General features: G+C 42.5%; 1 pseudogene; it reads left to right on the top strand.

Moving 5' to 3' along the window:
• Nucleotides 1-16,805: 16,805 nt before the first annotated feature.
• On the top strand, nucleotides 16,806-17,189 carry LOC103290237 (60S ribosomal protein L28-like; annotated as a pseudogene).
• Nucleotides 17,190-19,012: the final 1,823 nt, after the last annotated feature.

Here is a 19,012-nt window from a genome sequence, read left to right on the forward strand (position 1 = left end):
CCCTCACCACCACCCACCTCCTGTTCCCCGTTCGCCATCGGGTGATCGAAGCCTGATGGCCGGGGGATGGGACTGAGAGGTCGGCCGTTCCCACCTGCTTGCCGGTCCCACCCCTTCCCCTGCTGCGGGTTGCCCTCTGTGTGTGGGGTGACTGGCAGCACCCGCCACCCACCCCTTGTTCCTTGTTCGCCATCGGGCAATCAGAGCCTGCCAGCCAGGGAAAGGGACCAAGAGGTGGTCAGTGTGCCTCATAGTGACTGGTCAAGTGCTCGTTCTGGTTGTTCTACCGTTAAGGTCAATTTTCATATTACCCTTTTATTTTATAGAATAGAGGCCCGATGGACAGGTGGGGGCTGGCTGGCCTGCCCTGATGGGGGCCACAGATCGGGGTGGGGGTCCCTGCTGGTGGGTGGGGCCAGCTGGGGCAAGGGACTGTAGGTGTTTGCAGGCGGGCCATGCCCCCGATCGGGGTGGGGGTCCCTGCTGGGGAGCAGAGCCGTCCGGGGCCAAGGGCCGCAGTCATTCTGGTCTCTGGTTGTTCTGGTCATTCCGCTGTTTTGGTTGCTGGGCTTTTATTATATAGGATAGGATATTTCCAGATTTAATTAGTTAAGATAAGGTCATACTAGATTAGGAGGGGCCCTAAATCCAATGACCGGTGACCTTATAAGAAGAGGAGAGACACAGAGACACATAGGGAAGAAGACCATGTGAAGATGAAGTAAGACATTTCAGTTATGTTATTACAAGCTAAGAAATGCAAAGGATTGGTGACAACCACTAGAAACTAAGAGAAAGGCATGAAACAGATCTGTCTCAGGGAACCAACCAGAAGGAACCAACCCTGCCAACCCAACACAAACTCGTATACCAGTTTGGGGAGAATTGACATCTTTATTATGTTGAGATTTCCAATCCATGAACACCATATGTCTCTCCAATTATTTGTACCTTCTTTGATTTCTTTAATCAGCATTTTGTAGTTTTCAGCATACTACAAGTATTTTATTTATAAATGATCTTATAATTTTTAATTTTGATGTTCACATGTTCAATGCTCGTATTTAAAAACCCAGTTGATATTTATAAGTATTATGTGACCTATTGAACTCACTTATTAACTCTACTAGAGGCCTGGTGCACAAATTTGTGCACGGGTGGGGTCTGGCTGTCCCGTCCCATTGAGGGCTGATCTGGGGTGGGGCTGGCTGCAGGGAGGGGCTGCGGGAGGTTGCGGGAGGAGTGATTGGGGCCCTGATTGGGCCGGTTGGCTGCCACAGTGCACATCATAGCGACTGGTTGTCCGGCATTCCAGTCACTTGGCTTTTTATATATATAGATGTGCTCTTTGTAGGTTCTTTAGGATTTAATACATAGACAATCATGTCGTCTGCAAGTTTTATTCTGTGGTTTCATTTCTTCAAGTGGACATCACTGCTCTATTCCAGCTTTTAGGAGAAAAGTATTATTTTTCATTATAAAGTACTAGTGGCCCTGTGCACGAAATTTGTGCACGGGGGGAGGGGCAGTGTTCCTCAGCCCGGCCAGCACCCTCTCCAATCTGGGACCCCTCAAAGGATGTCCTACTGCCAGTTTATAGGGATCGGGCCTAAACTGGCAGTCAGACATCCCTCTCACAATCCGGGACTGATGGCTCCAGCCGCTCACCTGCCTGCCTGCCTGCCTGCCTGATTGCCCCTAACCACTCTGCCTGCCAGCCTGCTCATCCCAAAATGCTCCCCCCCTGCTGGCCTGCTCGCCCCCTCCCTCCCTCCCCACTGGCCTGCTCACCCCTAACTGCCCCCCTGCTGGCCTGCTCACTCCAAACTGCCCCCCCCCCCACTGTCCTGATCATCTCCAACTGACCCTCACTGATGGCCTGCTCACCCTCAACTCGTCCCCCTGATGGTCTGCTTACCCCCAACAGCCCCTGCTGTCCCATCCTGGCCTGATCACCCGCCGGCGATCCAGGCTTCCAGCCCCTCCTTTTTTTCTTTTTCTTTTTCTTTTTTTTCAAGCACCTCCTTGAGTGGAGGCCAGGGCCAGCTGGAAGCAAGTATCTAGGATTTATTTATCTTCTACAATTGAAACTTTGTAGCCTTGAGCAGAGGCCAGGGCAGGCCAGGGTGGCGGGAAGCTTGGCTTCCTCCATCGCTGGGGGCAACCCAAGCCTCCTGCTTGCTTCAGCTCCGTGGAGGCTGCCATTTTTGTTGGGATTTATTTATCTTCTATAATTGAAACTTTGTAGCCTTGAGTGGAGGCCAGGGCCCCCCGGGAAGCTTGGCTTCCTCCATCACCAGGGCAACCCAAGTCTCCTGCTTGCTCCAGCTCCCAGGCTGGCCACCATCTTGGTTGGGTTAATTTACATATTTGCTCCTGATTGGCTGGTGGGTGTGGCTGGTGGGCCTAGTGGAGTGATGGTTAATTTGCATCTTTCTCTTTTATTAGTGTAGATAATGTTAGCTATAGGATTTTTGTATATGTTCTTTGTCAATATGAGGAAATTCTATTCCTATTTTTTTGAGAGTTTAAAAAAATCACAAATAGGTGTTTAATTTTGTCAAAGGCTTTTTATGTATCAGTTTATATGATAATGCAGTTTTTCTTCTTTAGCCATTAATATGGTGAATTACACTGGTTGATTTTCTTTCATTTTTAATATATTTTTACTAGAGGCTCAGTGCATGAATTTGTGCACAGATGGGGTCCCTTGGGGTGGCCTGTGGGATCGGGCCCCAGCTCATGCCCCAGCCTCACAGCCTCGCAGCCCCACCTGGCACCCCACTGTGGCCTGGTGCCACCCCCTCACCTGCTCAACCATCCCGCCTGTGGGATGATTGATCGGGGCCGGGCCCCCTTGCCTGCTCCCTCAGCGCCTGGGAGTCAGGCGGCAGCCCCATCCCCTGCTGCCACCACTGGTCACTGTCTGTGGGGCATCAGTGGGGCGATTGGGCCCCCGCTCGCACCCCTCTTGGCCTGGTGCCTCCTGCTTACCTGCTTCACCATCCTGCCATGGTCCAGGTCTCATCGGGGCCCATCAGGGCTAGCAGCGCCTCCACTGCCGCCTGCTGCCAGTGCTGCGTTGCTGAGGTCTACCATGTTCCGCACTGCTCCCTGTTGGTCAGTGCACATCATAGCGAGCGGTCGAACTCCTGGTCTCCCGGTGGAACTCTCAGTTGAATGACCACCCAAGGGGACAATTTGCATATTAGGCTTTTATTATATAGGATTGATTTCAGAGGGGAAGGGAGAGGGAGATAGAAACATCAATGATGAAAGAAAATAATTGATTGGCTGCTTCCTGCATGTCCTCCACTGGGGATCGAGCCCACAACTTGGGCATATGCTCTTGATTGTTATTGAACCTGGGACTCTTCAGTCTGCAGGCTAATGCTCTCTCCACTGAGCCAAACCAGCTAGGGCTATAATGCTTTTTTTAAATATGCTTTTATTGATTTTTAGAGAGGAGGAAGGAAGAGGGAGAGAGAGAGAAACATTGACTGGCTGTCTCCTGTAAGTCCCCCATTGAGGATTGAGCCCCAAAACCTGGTATATGCCCTGACTGGGAATTGAATCTGTGACCTTTCAGTGCATGAGGTGACACTCAACCGAGCCATACAGGTCAGGGTTATAGTGTTTTTGAGGGGATCTCTTTGTTTTTTAGTGGTTGCTCTAGGTATTGCATTTATATATACACTAGAGGCCCAATGCATGAAATTTGTGCAAGGGTAGGCCTTCCTTCCCCCGGCTGCCGGCACCGGCTTCCCTCTTGCACCCAGGACCCAGGCTGGCTTCCCTCCGGCCCCGGCTTTGTCTGGAAGGATGTCTGGAATGATGTCCAGTCTAATTTGCATATTACTCTTTTATTATAGGTAAATTATTGTAGTCTACTGATGTCATTTTCTTGTTTTGAGTAAAGTATAAAAAACTTGCCTCTCTTTACATCTCAACACTTCCTTTTCATATTATAATTCTTAAATATTTCCTCCACATAATTTAGTACCATATCACATAGTGTTTATGTCATCATAATTTAGAAGGCTCAAGAGGAGAAGGAAAGCATATTGTATTTATCCATAACATTGCTTACTGTGTTATTTTAAAAAAAGTGTTTTTATTGATTTCAGAGAGAGGAAGGGAGAAGGAGAGAGAAATAGAAAAATCAATGATGAGAGAGAATCATTGATCGTCTGCCTCCTACACACTCCCCTCTGGGTATTGAGCCCAAAACCCAGGCATGTGCCCTGACTGGGAATGTAACTGTGACCTCCTGGTTCATAGGCCGATGCTCAACCACTGAGCTGCACTGGCATGTGTTCTTTGTTTGTTTTCTTCCTGCTTAGAGAACTTCCTTTAGCCATTTTTTGAGTAGATTTGCTGGTGAGGTTTTCTTTAACTGAATATTCCTTTATTTCTTCATTTCTGAAGGATAGTTTTGCTAAATATGAAATTTGATTGAATGTTATTTTCTTTCAGTATTTGTAAAGTATTATGTTTTTGGCCTCCATGATTTTTGATGAAAAATCTGCTGTAATTTGAATTATTTGTTCCCTCACAGGTAAGGTGATATTTTTTTCTTGCTGCTTCCAAGATTTTTTATTTGTCATTGATTTCTGAAGTTTGAATTTAATGTTTCCTGTTGTGAATTTCTTTAAGTTTACCCTATTTGGAGAATTTATTGCACTTTTAAAATCTGTATGTCTTTTGCATAATTTAAAAAAATTTGTATTTTTAAGTTTTAAAATTTCTATTTGTTTTTTTTTATATCTTCTATTTGTTTGCTGAGAGTTTCTGTTTTTTATTTTATCTGAGATTTTCTGTTTTCTTTTGTTCCAAGAGTGTTTTTGATTGCTTTTTAGAACATATTTATGATGATTGTTTCTTTAAAATCTTTGTCAGATAATTCTAACATTTCTGTTACCTCATTGTTGGTATGTATTGATTGTCTTTTTAAATTCAGATTGAGATCTTCCTGGTTCTTGGACTGATGAGTGATTTTCAGTTGAAATCTGGACATTTGTGGTCTGATGTTATGAAATTCTTGATCTTATTTAAATCTTCTGTTTTAGATGGCTTCTTTTGACACTATGGCAGTAGAAGAGGGGTGGTACATCCTCATTACTGACATGTGAGAGTAGAAGTCCAAGGGGCTCCTCATTATTGCTGAAAGGGGCTGGGAGTGTTAACATAAGGGACATTCAAAACTGTAAATAATTTTTGTGAGCTTATTTGAGCCAAAATGTCAATAATTATTGGGAAGCAGAATCTCAATGGCCTAGGGCATGACTGCCCACTATAAACTTCTTTTTAATTAAAATGTTTTAATTTCAGACCATCCTTTGTGGTTACTTTAGGTCTCTGAGTTTGCAAGGCTGCCATGCAGGCCTTCCCTGAGTTAGTCAGGTTAGCATGTGACCCCTTTTCATCCACAGGAGTTTCAGCTCTCCACCAGGCTTCTACTGAGAACTCTGTGGAGGATAGGGTGCCAGGGTGTTTCCCTGCATCTTAGAAAGGTTCAGGAATCTGGAAAAGGGGCTGTGAGTAAATTAATAAAGAGACTAAACATGAAATATAAATTTGGAAGGCATTTTGGGGAGCCAGAGGAGACCTAGTTCAGTAACAAGTTCTCTGAATCTCTGGACCCCTAGCTTTTTATTAACACAAATTGCCCTAAAGCAAACCAGACATAAATATTAAAGGTAAAGTTTGGTATACAGTAGGCATTGTCAGGTTGGGGGAACTGCCTTTGGCTGTCTGGCAGGAGGCAATAACTTGTATCTTCAGCCCTGCTGAAGCCTCAAGGTTCACCAACCTTTTGATGAACTTCTTGCATTTATGACCTGCTGGAATTAGCCCCTAGCAGTAGGGTGCCTTATTACTGCTTTTCTTGTGGCCTCCATTGACACATCTTCTGGTGGGGATGAACGTTCCAACTCCTTGTTTGGTCTTCATTGAGGACTATCATTCCTGTGGGTGTGTTTGTGCACTTGTTATAGCCTCATATAGGTGGAAATCTACCCTCCACTGGGCCTTTGTTGGTATGAGTGTGGATGGGGCCACAGGTTTTTCTTTTGTTGTTGTTGTTTGTTTTTTGTAGAGTTTTCCTAGAGTAGAACAGTTATTATCTAAAAGTTTTTCTGTCTTGCTAGGCTGCCTTTTTCTGGTTCTCTGGTTGTTGCTTGTTTTTGCTATGCTTGGAGTTTCCAGATTGACTTCTTAGCTCCAAATCTTGAATATATGAGGCAAAATGAAAACTCACAGAACTCATCACTATATCATTCCATGTCCTAAGGTCCTAAGCTGGTCTGCTTCCTTCTTTCCACCATTCAGAGTCATATTTGTTTCACATATAATGCCCAGTGTCTTTAGTTGTATTTAGCAGAAGCAACATGGAAAAGTACACCTACTTCATCTTCCCAGAAGTGGAAGTCCTAATTGACTCCTATATTTAAGGAGAATGTTGAGTCCATCAAAGTTTTTTATTTCTATCCACTAAAGTATTTCTTTTCATTAAGTTTTTCCTCATTTCCTATTGCCACAGAGGAAGAAATTCTACTAGTTTTCTGGGGTTATAGTCTCCCTTTATGGCTCCCAGGCCATCACATTTCCTCTTGTTTGCTCTGAAAACTTGCTTCACCAATGATCCCTTCCTTCTTGTATCTTATTTGATAAATGCCCTCTTTCAGTTTGAGGCACACTAGTCTTAAAGAAACTGACCTTTGACCTGTTCTTTCCTGAGATAGTCTTTTTTTTTTTTCCTTTCCCTTAAATGCAAGTCTTTTTGAAAGCATTGTCTCTACTCTCTTTTTTCAGTGGTTTGCCATCCTCTCCACCCTTAATCCTTTGCAATCTATCTACTGACCTTACCAGTCTATTGAAATTGTATTCTCCAAGGTCACCAATCTACATCTGGAAATCCAATCCACTGGCCTTTCCTTAGTTTCCATCTACTTTCATCTCTCTGCAGCATTTGGCACCACAGGCACTTGGAAATTCGCATCTCCTTGGACTTCATAGCTTTGAGTTACCCCCTGTCCTCCCTGGCTTCCCTTCTTACTCCCACACTTGTCTTGTCTTCAAGGTGCTATCCTCACTTTGCTTTCCTCTCTCATGTGATTCCATGCCTTCAGCCCCATGACTGATTCCAAAACAATATGCAGAGGATCTTAACTTTTTATTTTTACTTTTGATCCTGACATCTTTTTTGGACTTCAGTTTGACATATCCGAGTTTCTTTCATTTGCCACCAAATATCCAGCCAACCCTTCAAAAGTCTATCTTAAAACCAAAATCTTCATCTTCTCTGCCCCCAATGCTTCTGTTTCATGTTTCCAATTTCTGTGACTGGAACCAGTACCTTCCCTGCCAGCAGGCATTGAGACTTCAGCGTGGTGTTTGACATAGCTCAGCTCTCACTTGATAGCTTCTGCTAGAAATTCACCAGTTTCTTGCTTTTACCCCCTTTTCATCCACACTGCCTTACCCAGTCAGGTGAACTTGAACTTTTGCCTGAACTATTCCAGTAGTTCCCTAATTGGTCTCTTTGCTGCCAGTCAATTTCTAGTCTAATCAGTTTTATACATTGTAGCTAGATTAATCTTCCTTTATTGGCTTCCCTTTCTGAACTTCATTTTCTTTGGCAGGCATTCAAGGCTTCTGTGCTCTGGCCTCGATCTACCTTTCCAGCATTTTCCCAACATTATTCCCATGGAGACACTGGGGTTTTGCAAAACTAAAACACTTATTGTTCTATCATCCTTATTCTCTCCTCCCCCTCCAGCACCTAAAATGGGGGTATTATATCCATCCTTCCTTTGCACTTCATATTTTTCTTTTGTAGAGTACTCATTGATCTAGAAGTGGTTAGATATATATACTGACTTTACTTCTACTAGACTGTCAACTTAGGATGAGGTTGGTTGATCATTGATTGAGTCATTTATTGATTCATTCAACAGATTTTTAAGGCATGAGGGGCTCTGTGCAAGGCACTGGGGATGTGATGTGACAGTGAAAAAAAGCTCCTCTTGTTGCTTACAGCCTCCGGTTCTTATTCTTTGTTGTTGGTTTGTTTTTATATTGCAAAGAATGCCTCGTCCTAGATTAATGTCTTGCATATCTAGTACGTACTCCTTATTAAATAAATGAATGAACTAGCAAGTGTGTAGGAGAAGATTACTAAAGTTGCATAATGACTTTGTTTTTAAACTTTCTGGCATTTAACCCTTTCTGATAAAAGAGAAAATAAAAATTGAGCAGCAGAGGAAAAATTTATTAGAAATAAATGCAAATGCAGGAATATATCATCCGAGTCTTTGGATTAAGGCTACGATACAGCAGACATTTTCAACCAGTTTTACAAATGATAGCAATATTTAAAGAACATCCGTCTCAAAAAATGTAGTTTTGTAAGAATGAATAAAAACTCTGACTCAGGGAACTGTCTACTCCAACCAGCTCTCCATATTTAATTTGAGGCTTCTTAGCATAATAAGACATTTGTCCTCTTTGTATTTGAAACAGGGGTTTCATTTTACTTCCTACTGAGCTTTCCAGTGTGAATTTTCTGTTGCAATTGCCCCACTTAAAAAGTATGTCTTCTATCTGGCTGAGGTTTCTTTTCTCAGCTCTCTGGGAGCTTAAACAAAAGAATTGCTGGGAAAATGAAATAGCAAACCAGTAAAGTGAGAAGCCCTGTGAATGCCTGCACTTTTCTAGAGAGTCTGCAGAATATTGGAATGTTAGCCCTCTTACTCTTGCTTTTCACTCCTCAGATCTTTACAATGTTGCTACAAAGTCAACTGCAGAAATGAGAGGCGTAGGCAACTGCTTTTTTCTTCCCCAAGCATCACACTCCAAATATTTCCTCTGCTCCTTAGAGCACATGCATTATCAATGGCCAACAAGAATAAGACAAATTTATTCTAAATACTTCATTTACTTTTTCCTCAGGCTATTCATTTAATTCTTAAATCCCTGGATGTTTCATTAGCTTTTAAAAATATTCTTATAAAACTTCTTTCAAACACATTTAAAGTTTTAGAGTCACTAGCTAGGTCCAACTTTCATAGTCATACCTAAACTGTGCCAAAGACTTTGGGGCTTTGGATAATTTCTAATAAGTGTCATTTCAGATCGTACCCTCTGCCACACATTCATCTGTTTGGGGTGCAGACATGAGATAGACTGGAAAGTTAAAGAAATTTCAACTGTCTTTGTCCGATGGGAATTGCAGACTGTTTGCTCTGTTTTCCTAGCTGCTTCTCCTAAAGTCTCTATGTATTGAGATGAGCACAGGGGTACCTGTGAATCAGGTTAGCAGGCAGTGCCACACTGATCTTGTGTCATGTTCTTAGATTTGGGCTTGATACGGGGTGGTACACAGGAGCGAGGGTCCACCTTCCTTCCTTTCCCCTTCCTCAACAAACTGGCTCTTCACCCCTAAGCAGAGCAGCGGCCAGGCTTGGTGCCACAGCGTCCTCTGAAGTGATAGAGTGAATACCATTCGTACAATTCCAATAACAGACTGAGGATGGCAATTTGGGGTGGGGTATGGAGCACCATTAGGCATGCAGATTTGGTCCCTATACTGATTTATTAATATTTTAATCCTAGAAAAAGGGAAGGCGATGCTAAAAAGGAGCTTAGAGAACGCACAAAAGTGGGGAAGTTGGTTCGTTACATCACATAGTAGCGCAACTTTTGCACAAAACCAAAATGGCAGCTGGTTCTGCGATTTCACGAACACATAACAACCCACATGCCAAAACCCCCAAAATTCTATTTCAGCAAGTTTTTCCTTCTCTATAGGAACTGAGCCTGTCAGCAGCATAAACACTTGCAATCCTGCACTTCCTAGGATGCATGTGCTATCGAAAAGGGAGGTGTTAATTGCTGTGCTAATTACAACATGATTGCTTTGCACTTGTTTTGCACTTGTAGGTGATTAAATTTTTAACGAAGCATATTACTTGGCACTGTTAGCACAGTTAACACATTTCTCTCTCTCTCTCTCTCTCTCTTTTTTATGCCTTGGGAGAAGTCCCACACCGCAGACCCTTCCCTGGCTGTGATGTGCTGTTGTGTTTGGAAGCAGCCTCTGTTTAGGCTGCTGGTAACAGGACTCCAGCTTCCTGCTTGGGAAAGAGCAGCAGCCTATTATAATCATACCCAGCATGATGGCACTGGCCAGATGCGAACGCAGAACCCACAGAGGTATTAGCTAAAAATCAGGCAGTGCTGCCAACGCCAGTCTCCAGCCTTCATTGACAAACTCCGGCGACTCCAGCCAGTCAAGCGGCAGTGTTGGAGGGTTTAGCAGGAAGGCAGAGAGATGACAGCAAGTTCCACGTGATTTATTTCTGCTTTACAGCCTGTGTTCCCAGCTGAACCGGAGCACGGGAAACTTGCATCTGTTACACGGGCAGCCCTGTATCTCCGGGTTCCCACTGTGCGGCAGGCTGCATCCTCAGTGGAAGCTGATTTTGTGTTTGTGCGCCTGTGCACGTATCCTCCCTCCTCTCTAGGCCTCCGTATTCACAAGTGCCTGGGAAAACAAGTCTGGTTCTGGGAGGAGGGCCGGACAAATCCGGGGGTTCACAACCGGGGTTGGACGTCAGAGAAATGTCACACAGCTAAACTGGCATTAACGCTGCACGTCAGCAAACAAACAAACCAACAACACACCTATGAAACCAGAAAAGACAAACATTCAACTTCTTATGACTCAACTCTCGTGACTGGGCAGTTTTTTGCAGCAAGGATCCCGGGAGGACGGTCTTAGGAGAACCGAGTGAACAGAGGAAATAGATGGACCAGGTTGCAGGCGAAGTGCCTGCTCATCCGAGGGGCTTTCTTGTGTGCCCGTGGGCCTGGCCAGGGGCTGCGTAGGCTAAAGTGGCAAAACAAATTCTCAAAGGAAAATAAATTCCTCCAAGCCTGAACTAAGATTTGGTTTCTAAGCCTGATTAAACGTCTCCAGACAATTTTATAAACTTTATCAGTCCAGAGCAAAATAGTTGTCCTTATCCTATGCAGTTAATTTATAGATACCCTTCAGGGGCTCAGCGTGGTGAAGAAATGCACAAACAAGTGTAACAGATAAAAGGATCTACTGAAAATATTTGGAATTTTATATCTTGTTGCACGAGCAAAGCTTTGAAAGTGACTTCTGTAGTGGTGCTCCCTAGTCAGGGAATATGGCTGTCATAGAAAAATTAATTTGATTTTAACCGCCAGTTTCATACAGTCCTTTCATTAAGAAAAACCTTTTCACCCTGGCTTGGACTCAGTGGTTGGAGTGTCAGTCTGAGCATTAAAGGGTTGAGGGTTCAATTCCTGGTCAAGAGCATGTACCTGGGTTACAGGATTGATCCTTGTCCTCTCACATTGATGTTTCTCACTCCTGCTCTCTAAAATAAATAAATAAATAAATAAATAAATAAATAAATAAATAAATAAATAAATGGAGAAAGTGAGGATTAACTAAAAAAAGAAAAGAAAAACCTTTTCTATTCTAATGAACTATTGACTGGGCTTTCTTTTTCTCTGCTTTTAACTAATGAGTTTAACAAACTTCATTTGCAAACTGCACTCTTCTTATCAACTTTTTTTTTTTGTTTTGTTAATCCTCACCTGAGGATATTTTCTCCATTGGTTTTTTTTAGAAAGAGTGGAAGGGTGGGGGAGAGACAGAGAGAACATCGATGTGAGAGAGACACATAGATTGACTGCTTCTCACATGGGCCCTGACCAGGGAGGGTCAGGGATCGAGCCTGCAACTGAGGTACGTGCCCTTGACTGGAATCGAACTTGGGACCCTTTAGCCCACAGGCCAACCTTCCATCCACTGAGCCAAACCAGCTAAGGCACAACTTTGTATTTTTTTTTTAAAATATATCTTATTGATTTTTTACAGAGAGGAAGGGAGAGGGATAGAGAGTTAGAAACATCAATGAGAGAGAAACATCGATCAGCTGCCTTCTGCACACTCCCTACTGGGGATGTGCCTGCAACCAGGGTACATGCCCTTGACCAGAATCAAACCTGGGACCTTTCAGTCCGCCGGCCGACGCTCTATCCACTGAGCCAAACTGGTTAGGGCACAATTTTGTATTTTTAATGAATCTATTGACTGCTTGGCTTCACCCAGCTATCACTGTGATAATCAAAGTGGGTGAATAGACAATATTCCAATGTAAATATTCCCAGGTATCTAATCCACATGCCAACTGGAAAAAGAAGTGTTTCAGGCTAGTAATTTTTATACATTACTATAGATTTTTATTTCTCATGTGTGGTAAAAAAGTGATTTGAGAGATTGAAAATTATGAATTTGTGTGAAATAAAGCCAAATACCTTGAAAATAACACAATTCATTCAAGAGTATTTCAATGTAATACTTGAAAGTATTTTGGGGGACCCAGTATGTTCAGGGACTTATGGACTGAGCTTTCATTCTTTCAGCGTCAATCTTTCAGCAACTTTGCTCCTGAAAGCCCCAGCCATCACAAGGGATTGCTAATCTGTCAATTTTTCAGTGAGTATTTTCTTTCCCGAGTCCACCTTCACTGTACTCATTCTCCTTTCTCTTTTCCTCCCCATCCCCATTCTCTCCTGTCTCCCCTTCTGCCCACTCAGCTGCGCCTCTGCCTCCACTGCCCTTCTCAGGGCAGCCACACGGGAGGCCCCACAGGCCTCAGCATGGGACTCCAGGCTGCATGGGGGCTCGGAGAGTCAGCCCCACTGCTAAGGAAATGGCAAGAATCTGCTGCTTAATCAAGCTTTCTTTTCTTCCCTTTTTATAATAAACCCTTATTATGTTTATTTTCAAACATACTTTTACAAGAAGAGAATGTTATTGCTCCTCCTTAACCCAGCCCAGATTCAACAAAAAGTTACTGAGGGTTTGTGATACTTGTTTAATTTTTTCTTTCCCTCTTATTATTTTTTTTAAGGCAAATTAGTTTAAAACTTTTTAGCCCTTTATGCAAACGCTAACCCCCCAGACCTTTTTTGTTTTTGTCTTTGCTTTTGATGGATCAAGTTCTCTCTGACTGTTGAGAAGAAGAGAAATTTCATGAGGCCAGATGGCTTTGTTCTCTGAGTGCATGCACACACACTAGATTTCTGAGCACTCCGTGTCGGCAGGATAAGGCACTCATTCCCTATGTGAATGCAAATGAATCAATTATATTTCATCTCAAGAGAACTGCTTGAAAATACCTATAGGAACACTGAGTTCATGGATTAACGTGGTAGAGTGTTCAGAAAAACTGGCCATTTGTCACGAATGCAGTGTGTGTGGAACACTGCTTAGGAATTGCCACTTGTGGTTTCCTAGTCTTTCCCTAAAAGTACTCTTCCATCCTTTTGTCTTGACACACACAGTTCTCATCTCATTTTCACACTCAACACTAATTCTCCTTTAAGACTTTGATTAAACAGTTTCTTCATTGAAGCCTCAGAAAGGGTAAGCAACCCTCTCCTCTGTACATGCCCTATGTCCTGTAGCTATATTTTAGGACTGAGCTCAGCCCCACCATTTATTAGGTATGTGATCTTAAGATTAGTGCTATGAATCAATAAATGTGATACATCACATAAACACACTGAGAGACAAAAATCACATAATCATATCAATTGATACAGAAAAAGCATTTGACAAAATCCAACACCCTTTCTTAATAAAAACTCTCAGCAAGGTGGGAATAGAGGGATCATACCTCAACATAATAAAAGCCATATATGACAAACCTACAGCCAACATCATACTCAATGGGCAAAAACTAAAACCATTTCCCCTAAGAACAGGAACGAGACAGGGATACCCACTTTCACCTGTTTGACATAGTACTGGAAGTGCTAGCCATAGCGATCAGACAAGAAATAAAAGGCATCCAAATTGGAAAAGAAGAAGTAAAACTGTCATTATTCACAGATGACATGATATTGTACATAGAAAACCCCAAAGACTCCATCAAAAACCTACTAGAGCGAATAACTGAATTCAGCAATGTAGCAGGATATAAAATTAACACCCAGAAATCTATGGCTTTATTATACACCAATAATGAACTCACAGAAAGAGAAATGAAAAAAAACAATCCCATTTACCATTGCACCAAAAAAAATTAAGATACCTAGGAATAAACTTAACTAAGGAGATAAAAGATCTGTACTTGGAAAACTACATGACATTGAAAAAAGAATAGAGGAAGACATAAACAAATGGAAGAACATACCATGTTCATGGATTGGTAGAATCAACATCATTAAAATGTCCATACTACCCAAAGCAATTTATAGATTCAATGCAATCCCCATTAAAATACTAACAGCATATTTCATAGACCTAGAACAAACTCTCCACAAATTCATCTAAAATAAAAAAAGACCCTGAATAGCCACAGCAATCCTGAGAAAGAAGAACAAAGTTGGAGGATCACAATACCAGATATCAAGCTATATTACCAAGCCATGGTTCTCAAAACTACCTGGTACTAGCAAAAGAACAGACATATAGACCAATGGAACAAAACAGAGAACCCATAAATCAACCCAAGCCATTATGCTCAATTAATATTTGACAAAGTAGGCAAGAGCATACAATGGAGTCAAGACAGTCTCTTCAATAAATGGTGTTCGGAAAATTGGTCAGTTACATGTAAAAAGAATGAAACTAGATCACCAACTTACACCATACACAAAAATAAACTCAAAATGATTAAAGGACTTAAATGTAAGAAGGGAAACCATAAGAATCTTAGAAAACTCCATAAGCAGCAAAATATCAGACATTTGTCATAGCAATATCTTCACTGATACAGCTCCTAGGGCAATGGAAACTAGAGAGAAAATAAACAAATGAGACTACATTAAAATAAAAAGCTTCTGCACAGCAAACCATCAACAAAACAACAAGAATGCTCACTGCATGGTAGACATATTTACCAATGCTATCGCAGATAAGGGTTTAATCTCCAAAATTTACAGGGAACTCATACAGCTTAACAAAAGGAAGATAAACAATCCAATAAAAAAATGGGCAAAAGACCTAAATAGACACTTTTTGAAAGAGAACATACAGAAGGCCAAGAGACATATAAAAACATGCCCAAAGTCACTAATCATCCGAGAGATGCGAATCAAAACTACAATGATGTACCATCTCACACCTGTCAGAATGGCTATCATCAACAAATTAACAAACGACGAGAGCTGGCAAGGATGTGGGGAAAAAGGAACCCTCATGCACTGCTGGTGGGAATGCAGACTGGTGCAGCCACAGTGGAAAACAGTATGGAGTTTCCTCAAAAAGTTAAAAATGGAACTCCCATTTAACCCAGTAATCCCACTTCTAGGAATATATCCCAAGACCGGAAACACCAATCAAAAAGGACATATGCACCCTATGTTCATAGCAGCATAATCCTATATAATAAAGAGGTAATATGCAAATTGACCATAATGGCCTCACACAAGATGGCCACCCCCATGTGGTCACAAGATGGTAGCCACAAGTTGGCCAGCAGGGGAGGGCAGTTGGGGGCGACCAGGCCTACAGGGGAGGGCAGTTGCGGGTGACCAGGCCTACAGGGGAGAGCAGTTGGGGGCGACCAGGCCTGCAGGGGAGGGCAGTTGGGGGTGACCAGGCTGGCAGGGGAGGGCAGTTGGGGGTGACCAGGCCTGCAGGTGAGGGCAGTTGGGGGTGACCAGGTCAGCAGGGGAGGGAAGTTGGGGGCGACCAGGCCTGCAGGGGAGGGCAGTTGTGGGGGACCGGGCTGGCAGGGGATGGCAGTTGGGAGTGATCGGGCCAGCAGGAAAGGGCAGTTGGGGGCAATTGGGCCTGCAGGGGAGGGCAGTTGGGGGGGATCGGGCCAGCAGGGAAGGGCAGTTGGGGGCAATTGGGCCTGCAGGGGAGGGCAGTTGGGGGTGATTGGGCTGGCAGGAAAGCAGTTAGGCATTGATCAGGCTGGTAGGGGAGTGGTTAGGGGGTGATCAGGCTGGCAGGCAGAAGCAATTAGGGGCAATCAGGCAGGCAGGCAGGCAGGCAAGCAAGTTGGGAGCCAGCAGTCCTGGATTGTGAGAGGCAGTCAGACATACCCCAAGGGGTTCCAGATTGGAGAGGGTGCAGGCTGAGCTGAGGGACTCCCCCCACCAGTGCACGAATTTTGTGCACCAGGCCTCTAGTTTACCATAGTTAAGATTTGGGAACAGCCTCAGTGCCCATCAGCAGATGAGTGGATTAAAAAACTGTGGTACATCTACACAATGGAATACTATGCTGCTATAAAAAAGAAGGAACTTTTACCATTTGCAACAGCATGGATGGAACTGGATAGCATTATGCTAAGTGAAATAAGCCAGTTGGAGAAAGATAAATATCACATGATCTCACTCATATGTGAGATATAATGAACGACATAAACTGATGGACAAAAATAGATCCAGAGACAAGGTAACACTGAACAGACGTCCAACCTCAGAGAGAAGGCAGGGAGGGGGTGTTAGAGATCAACCAAAGGATTTGTATGCATGCATATTAGAATAGGGAACAGACACAGACACTGGGGTGGTGGGGGCTTGTTCTGGGGGGTGGGAGTGGCGGTTAGGGGCGGGGGTCAATCGGGAAAAAGAAGACATATGTAATACTTTAAACAATAACAAAAAAATTAGTGTATGATAAATAGTAAAGTTTTAATACATGTTGACTATCATTATAACAATGTATTCTGATTAAAAAAAACACAACTTTTTAATTAGCTCTTCCTGTCTCTGGCTGCGGCACAGTGAGCAGCTGCCGCATGTTGGCCCACCTGCAACGGAGGATCGTGCGGAACTGCTCCAGCTTCCTGATCAGGAGGAATAAGCAGAGGTACAGCCCAAACCCAATAACTCGAAGGCCCACAACTCCTTCCGCTACAAGGGGCTGATTCCCTGCAAGACGGTGGGCGTGTGGTGGTCATCATGAAGCGGAGATCCGTGTGGACCACCATCAACAAGAACATTGGGCCACCCTGAGCAGCATCCCATACATGATCCGCAAGAACAAGTACCGCCCGGATCTGTGCATGGTCGCCATCCGCGGGGCCCGCGCCATCCTGCGCAGCCAGAAGCCCATGATGGTGAACAGGAAGCAGGCCAGCCCCACCAAGAGCTCTGAACACCCCCTTCCCACAAAGCAATAAAGGTATCCGTCAGCTTTCCTCAAAACACAAAACAAACAAAAAACACTTTTGTTATAAAAGTTCTAAACACAAAAAAGTGGAGTAAATAGAATGACAACCCCCTAAATTCCAGAAAACTAGACTAGTTCTCAGAATATTATCTTCTTTTTAAGAGGAAGGCAGCAGGTTAATGTTTAATTGAGCTTCCGTACTCTGGGAAATGCTTGTATATATAGGGCACAAGCAAAGGGATATGCATTCTTGCATATCATATATGGTGGGGAAAAGAGGTCATTGCATTTTGTTGTTGTTTGTAATGCAAAGCTCCAGGTGTGAGAGGTAAGAACTGATTTATTAGCGATCTACTTGAATTCTGTCCCATAGTCCCTTTTCTATTCTATTCTAAGGTACAGGCAGGCATGGATTCCTCATAGATAAGCAACTTAAATCTTTATATCCTCATCTGAAAAATGGCCCAAGTGATAATACTAGCCCTAAAAGTTTATTTTGAGAATTAAATAAAAGTAGGTACATAGAGTACTTGCTATTTTTAGGTACATAGAGTACATACTATTTTTCATTGATTCTGAGATTCACACTTTTTCACATCTCTGAAATTTTCTTTCTTTCTTGGTGGTTGATAAATTAATAGAGTCTGATGATTTATAGAATGTTAGATTCCATGAAATATTGTAGACAAGTGCTTAATGAATATTAGCAATCAAGATAATGATAATTCATCCACATCACAGCTTGTATCATAGAAGCTTTGCTTTATGCAAAAGAAAGGTGTTAAATTATCCAAGTATAATAGTGGATTCATCTATTTCTTGCAGTTCTATCATTTTTTGTTGTTTGCTTTGTGTGTGTGTGTGTGTGTGTGTGTGTGTGTGTGTGTGTGTGTGTGTGTGTGATGTTACTTTGATACTCTGCTGTTAGGTGGATACACATTAAGGATTATTAGTCTTTTTGGAGTATTGATCCCTTTATCATTTTGTAATGCCCCTCTTTATCCCTGATAACTTTTCTTGCTTTGTAGCTCTCTGAAATTAATATAGTTTCTCCCACTTTCTTTTGATTAGTGTTAGCATGATATATCTTTTCCCATCCTTTTACATTTAAACTATATGTGTGTTTGTATTTAAGGTGGATTTCTTGCAGACATAATATAGTTTAAGCCTTGTTTTTTGATTCACTCTGACAATCTCTGTCTTTTTATTTGTGTATCTAGATAATTGATGTTTAAGATAATTATTGAACCCTATCTGGTTTGGCTCAGTGGATGAGTGTTGGCCTGTGGACTGAAGGGTCTCAATTCTGGTCAAGGGCACATGCCTGGGTTGCAGGCTCAATCCCCAGTAGAGGGTGTGCAGGAGGCAGCCAATCAATGATTCTCTCTCATCATTGATGTTTCTATCTCTCTCTCCCTCTCCCTTTCCTCTCTGAAATCAATAAAAATATATTAAAAAAAGAAAAGATGATTATTGATATAGTTGGATTAATATCTACATATTTGTTACTATTTTCTGTTTGTTGCTCTTGTTTGTTTTTATTTTTCTGCCTTTTATGATATTAATTGAGCATTTTATATTATTCTATTTTCTTTCCTTTCTTAGCATATCAACTTTACTTCTCTTTTTACTGTTTTTAATGGTTGCCCTGGAGTTTGTAATATACATTTACAATTAATCCAAGTCCACTTTCAAATAACACTATACCACTTCACCGGTAGTGCAAGTACCTTATAATAAAAAAAATTCCTAATTCCTCCCTCCCATCTCTTATGTCATTACTATAATTCATTGTATTGTACAGAAGTATACATGTATACACATAAGCATATA

The sequence above is a fragment of the Eptesicus fuscus genome, chromosome 9 (genome assembly GCF_027574615.1).
Source record: "Eptesicus fuscus isolate TK198812 chromosome 9, DD_ASM_mEF_20220401, whole genome shotgun sequence".
Classification (NCBI taxonomy): Eukaryota; Metazoa; Chordata; class Mammalia; order Chiroptera; family Vespertilionidae; genus Eptesicus; species Eptesicus fuscus.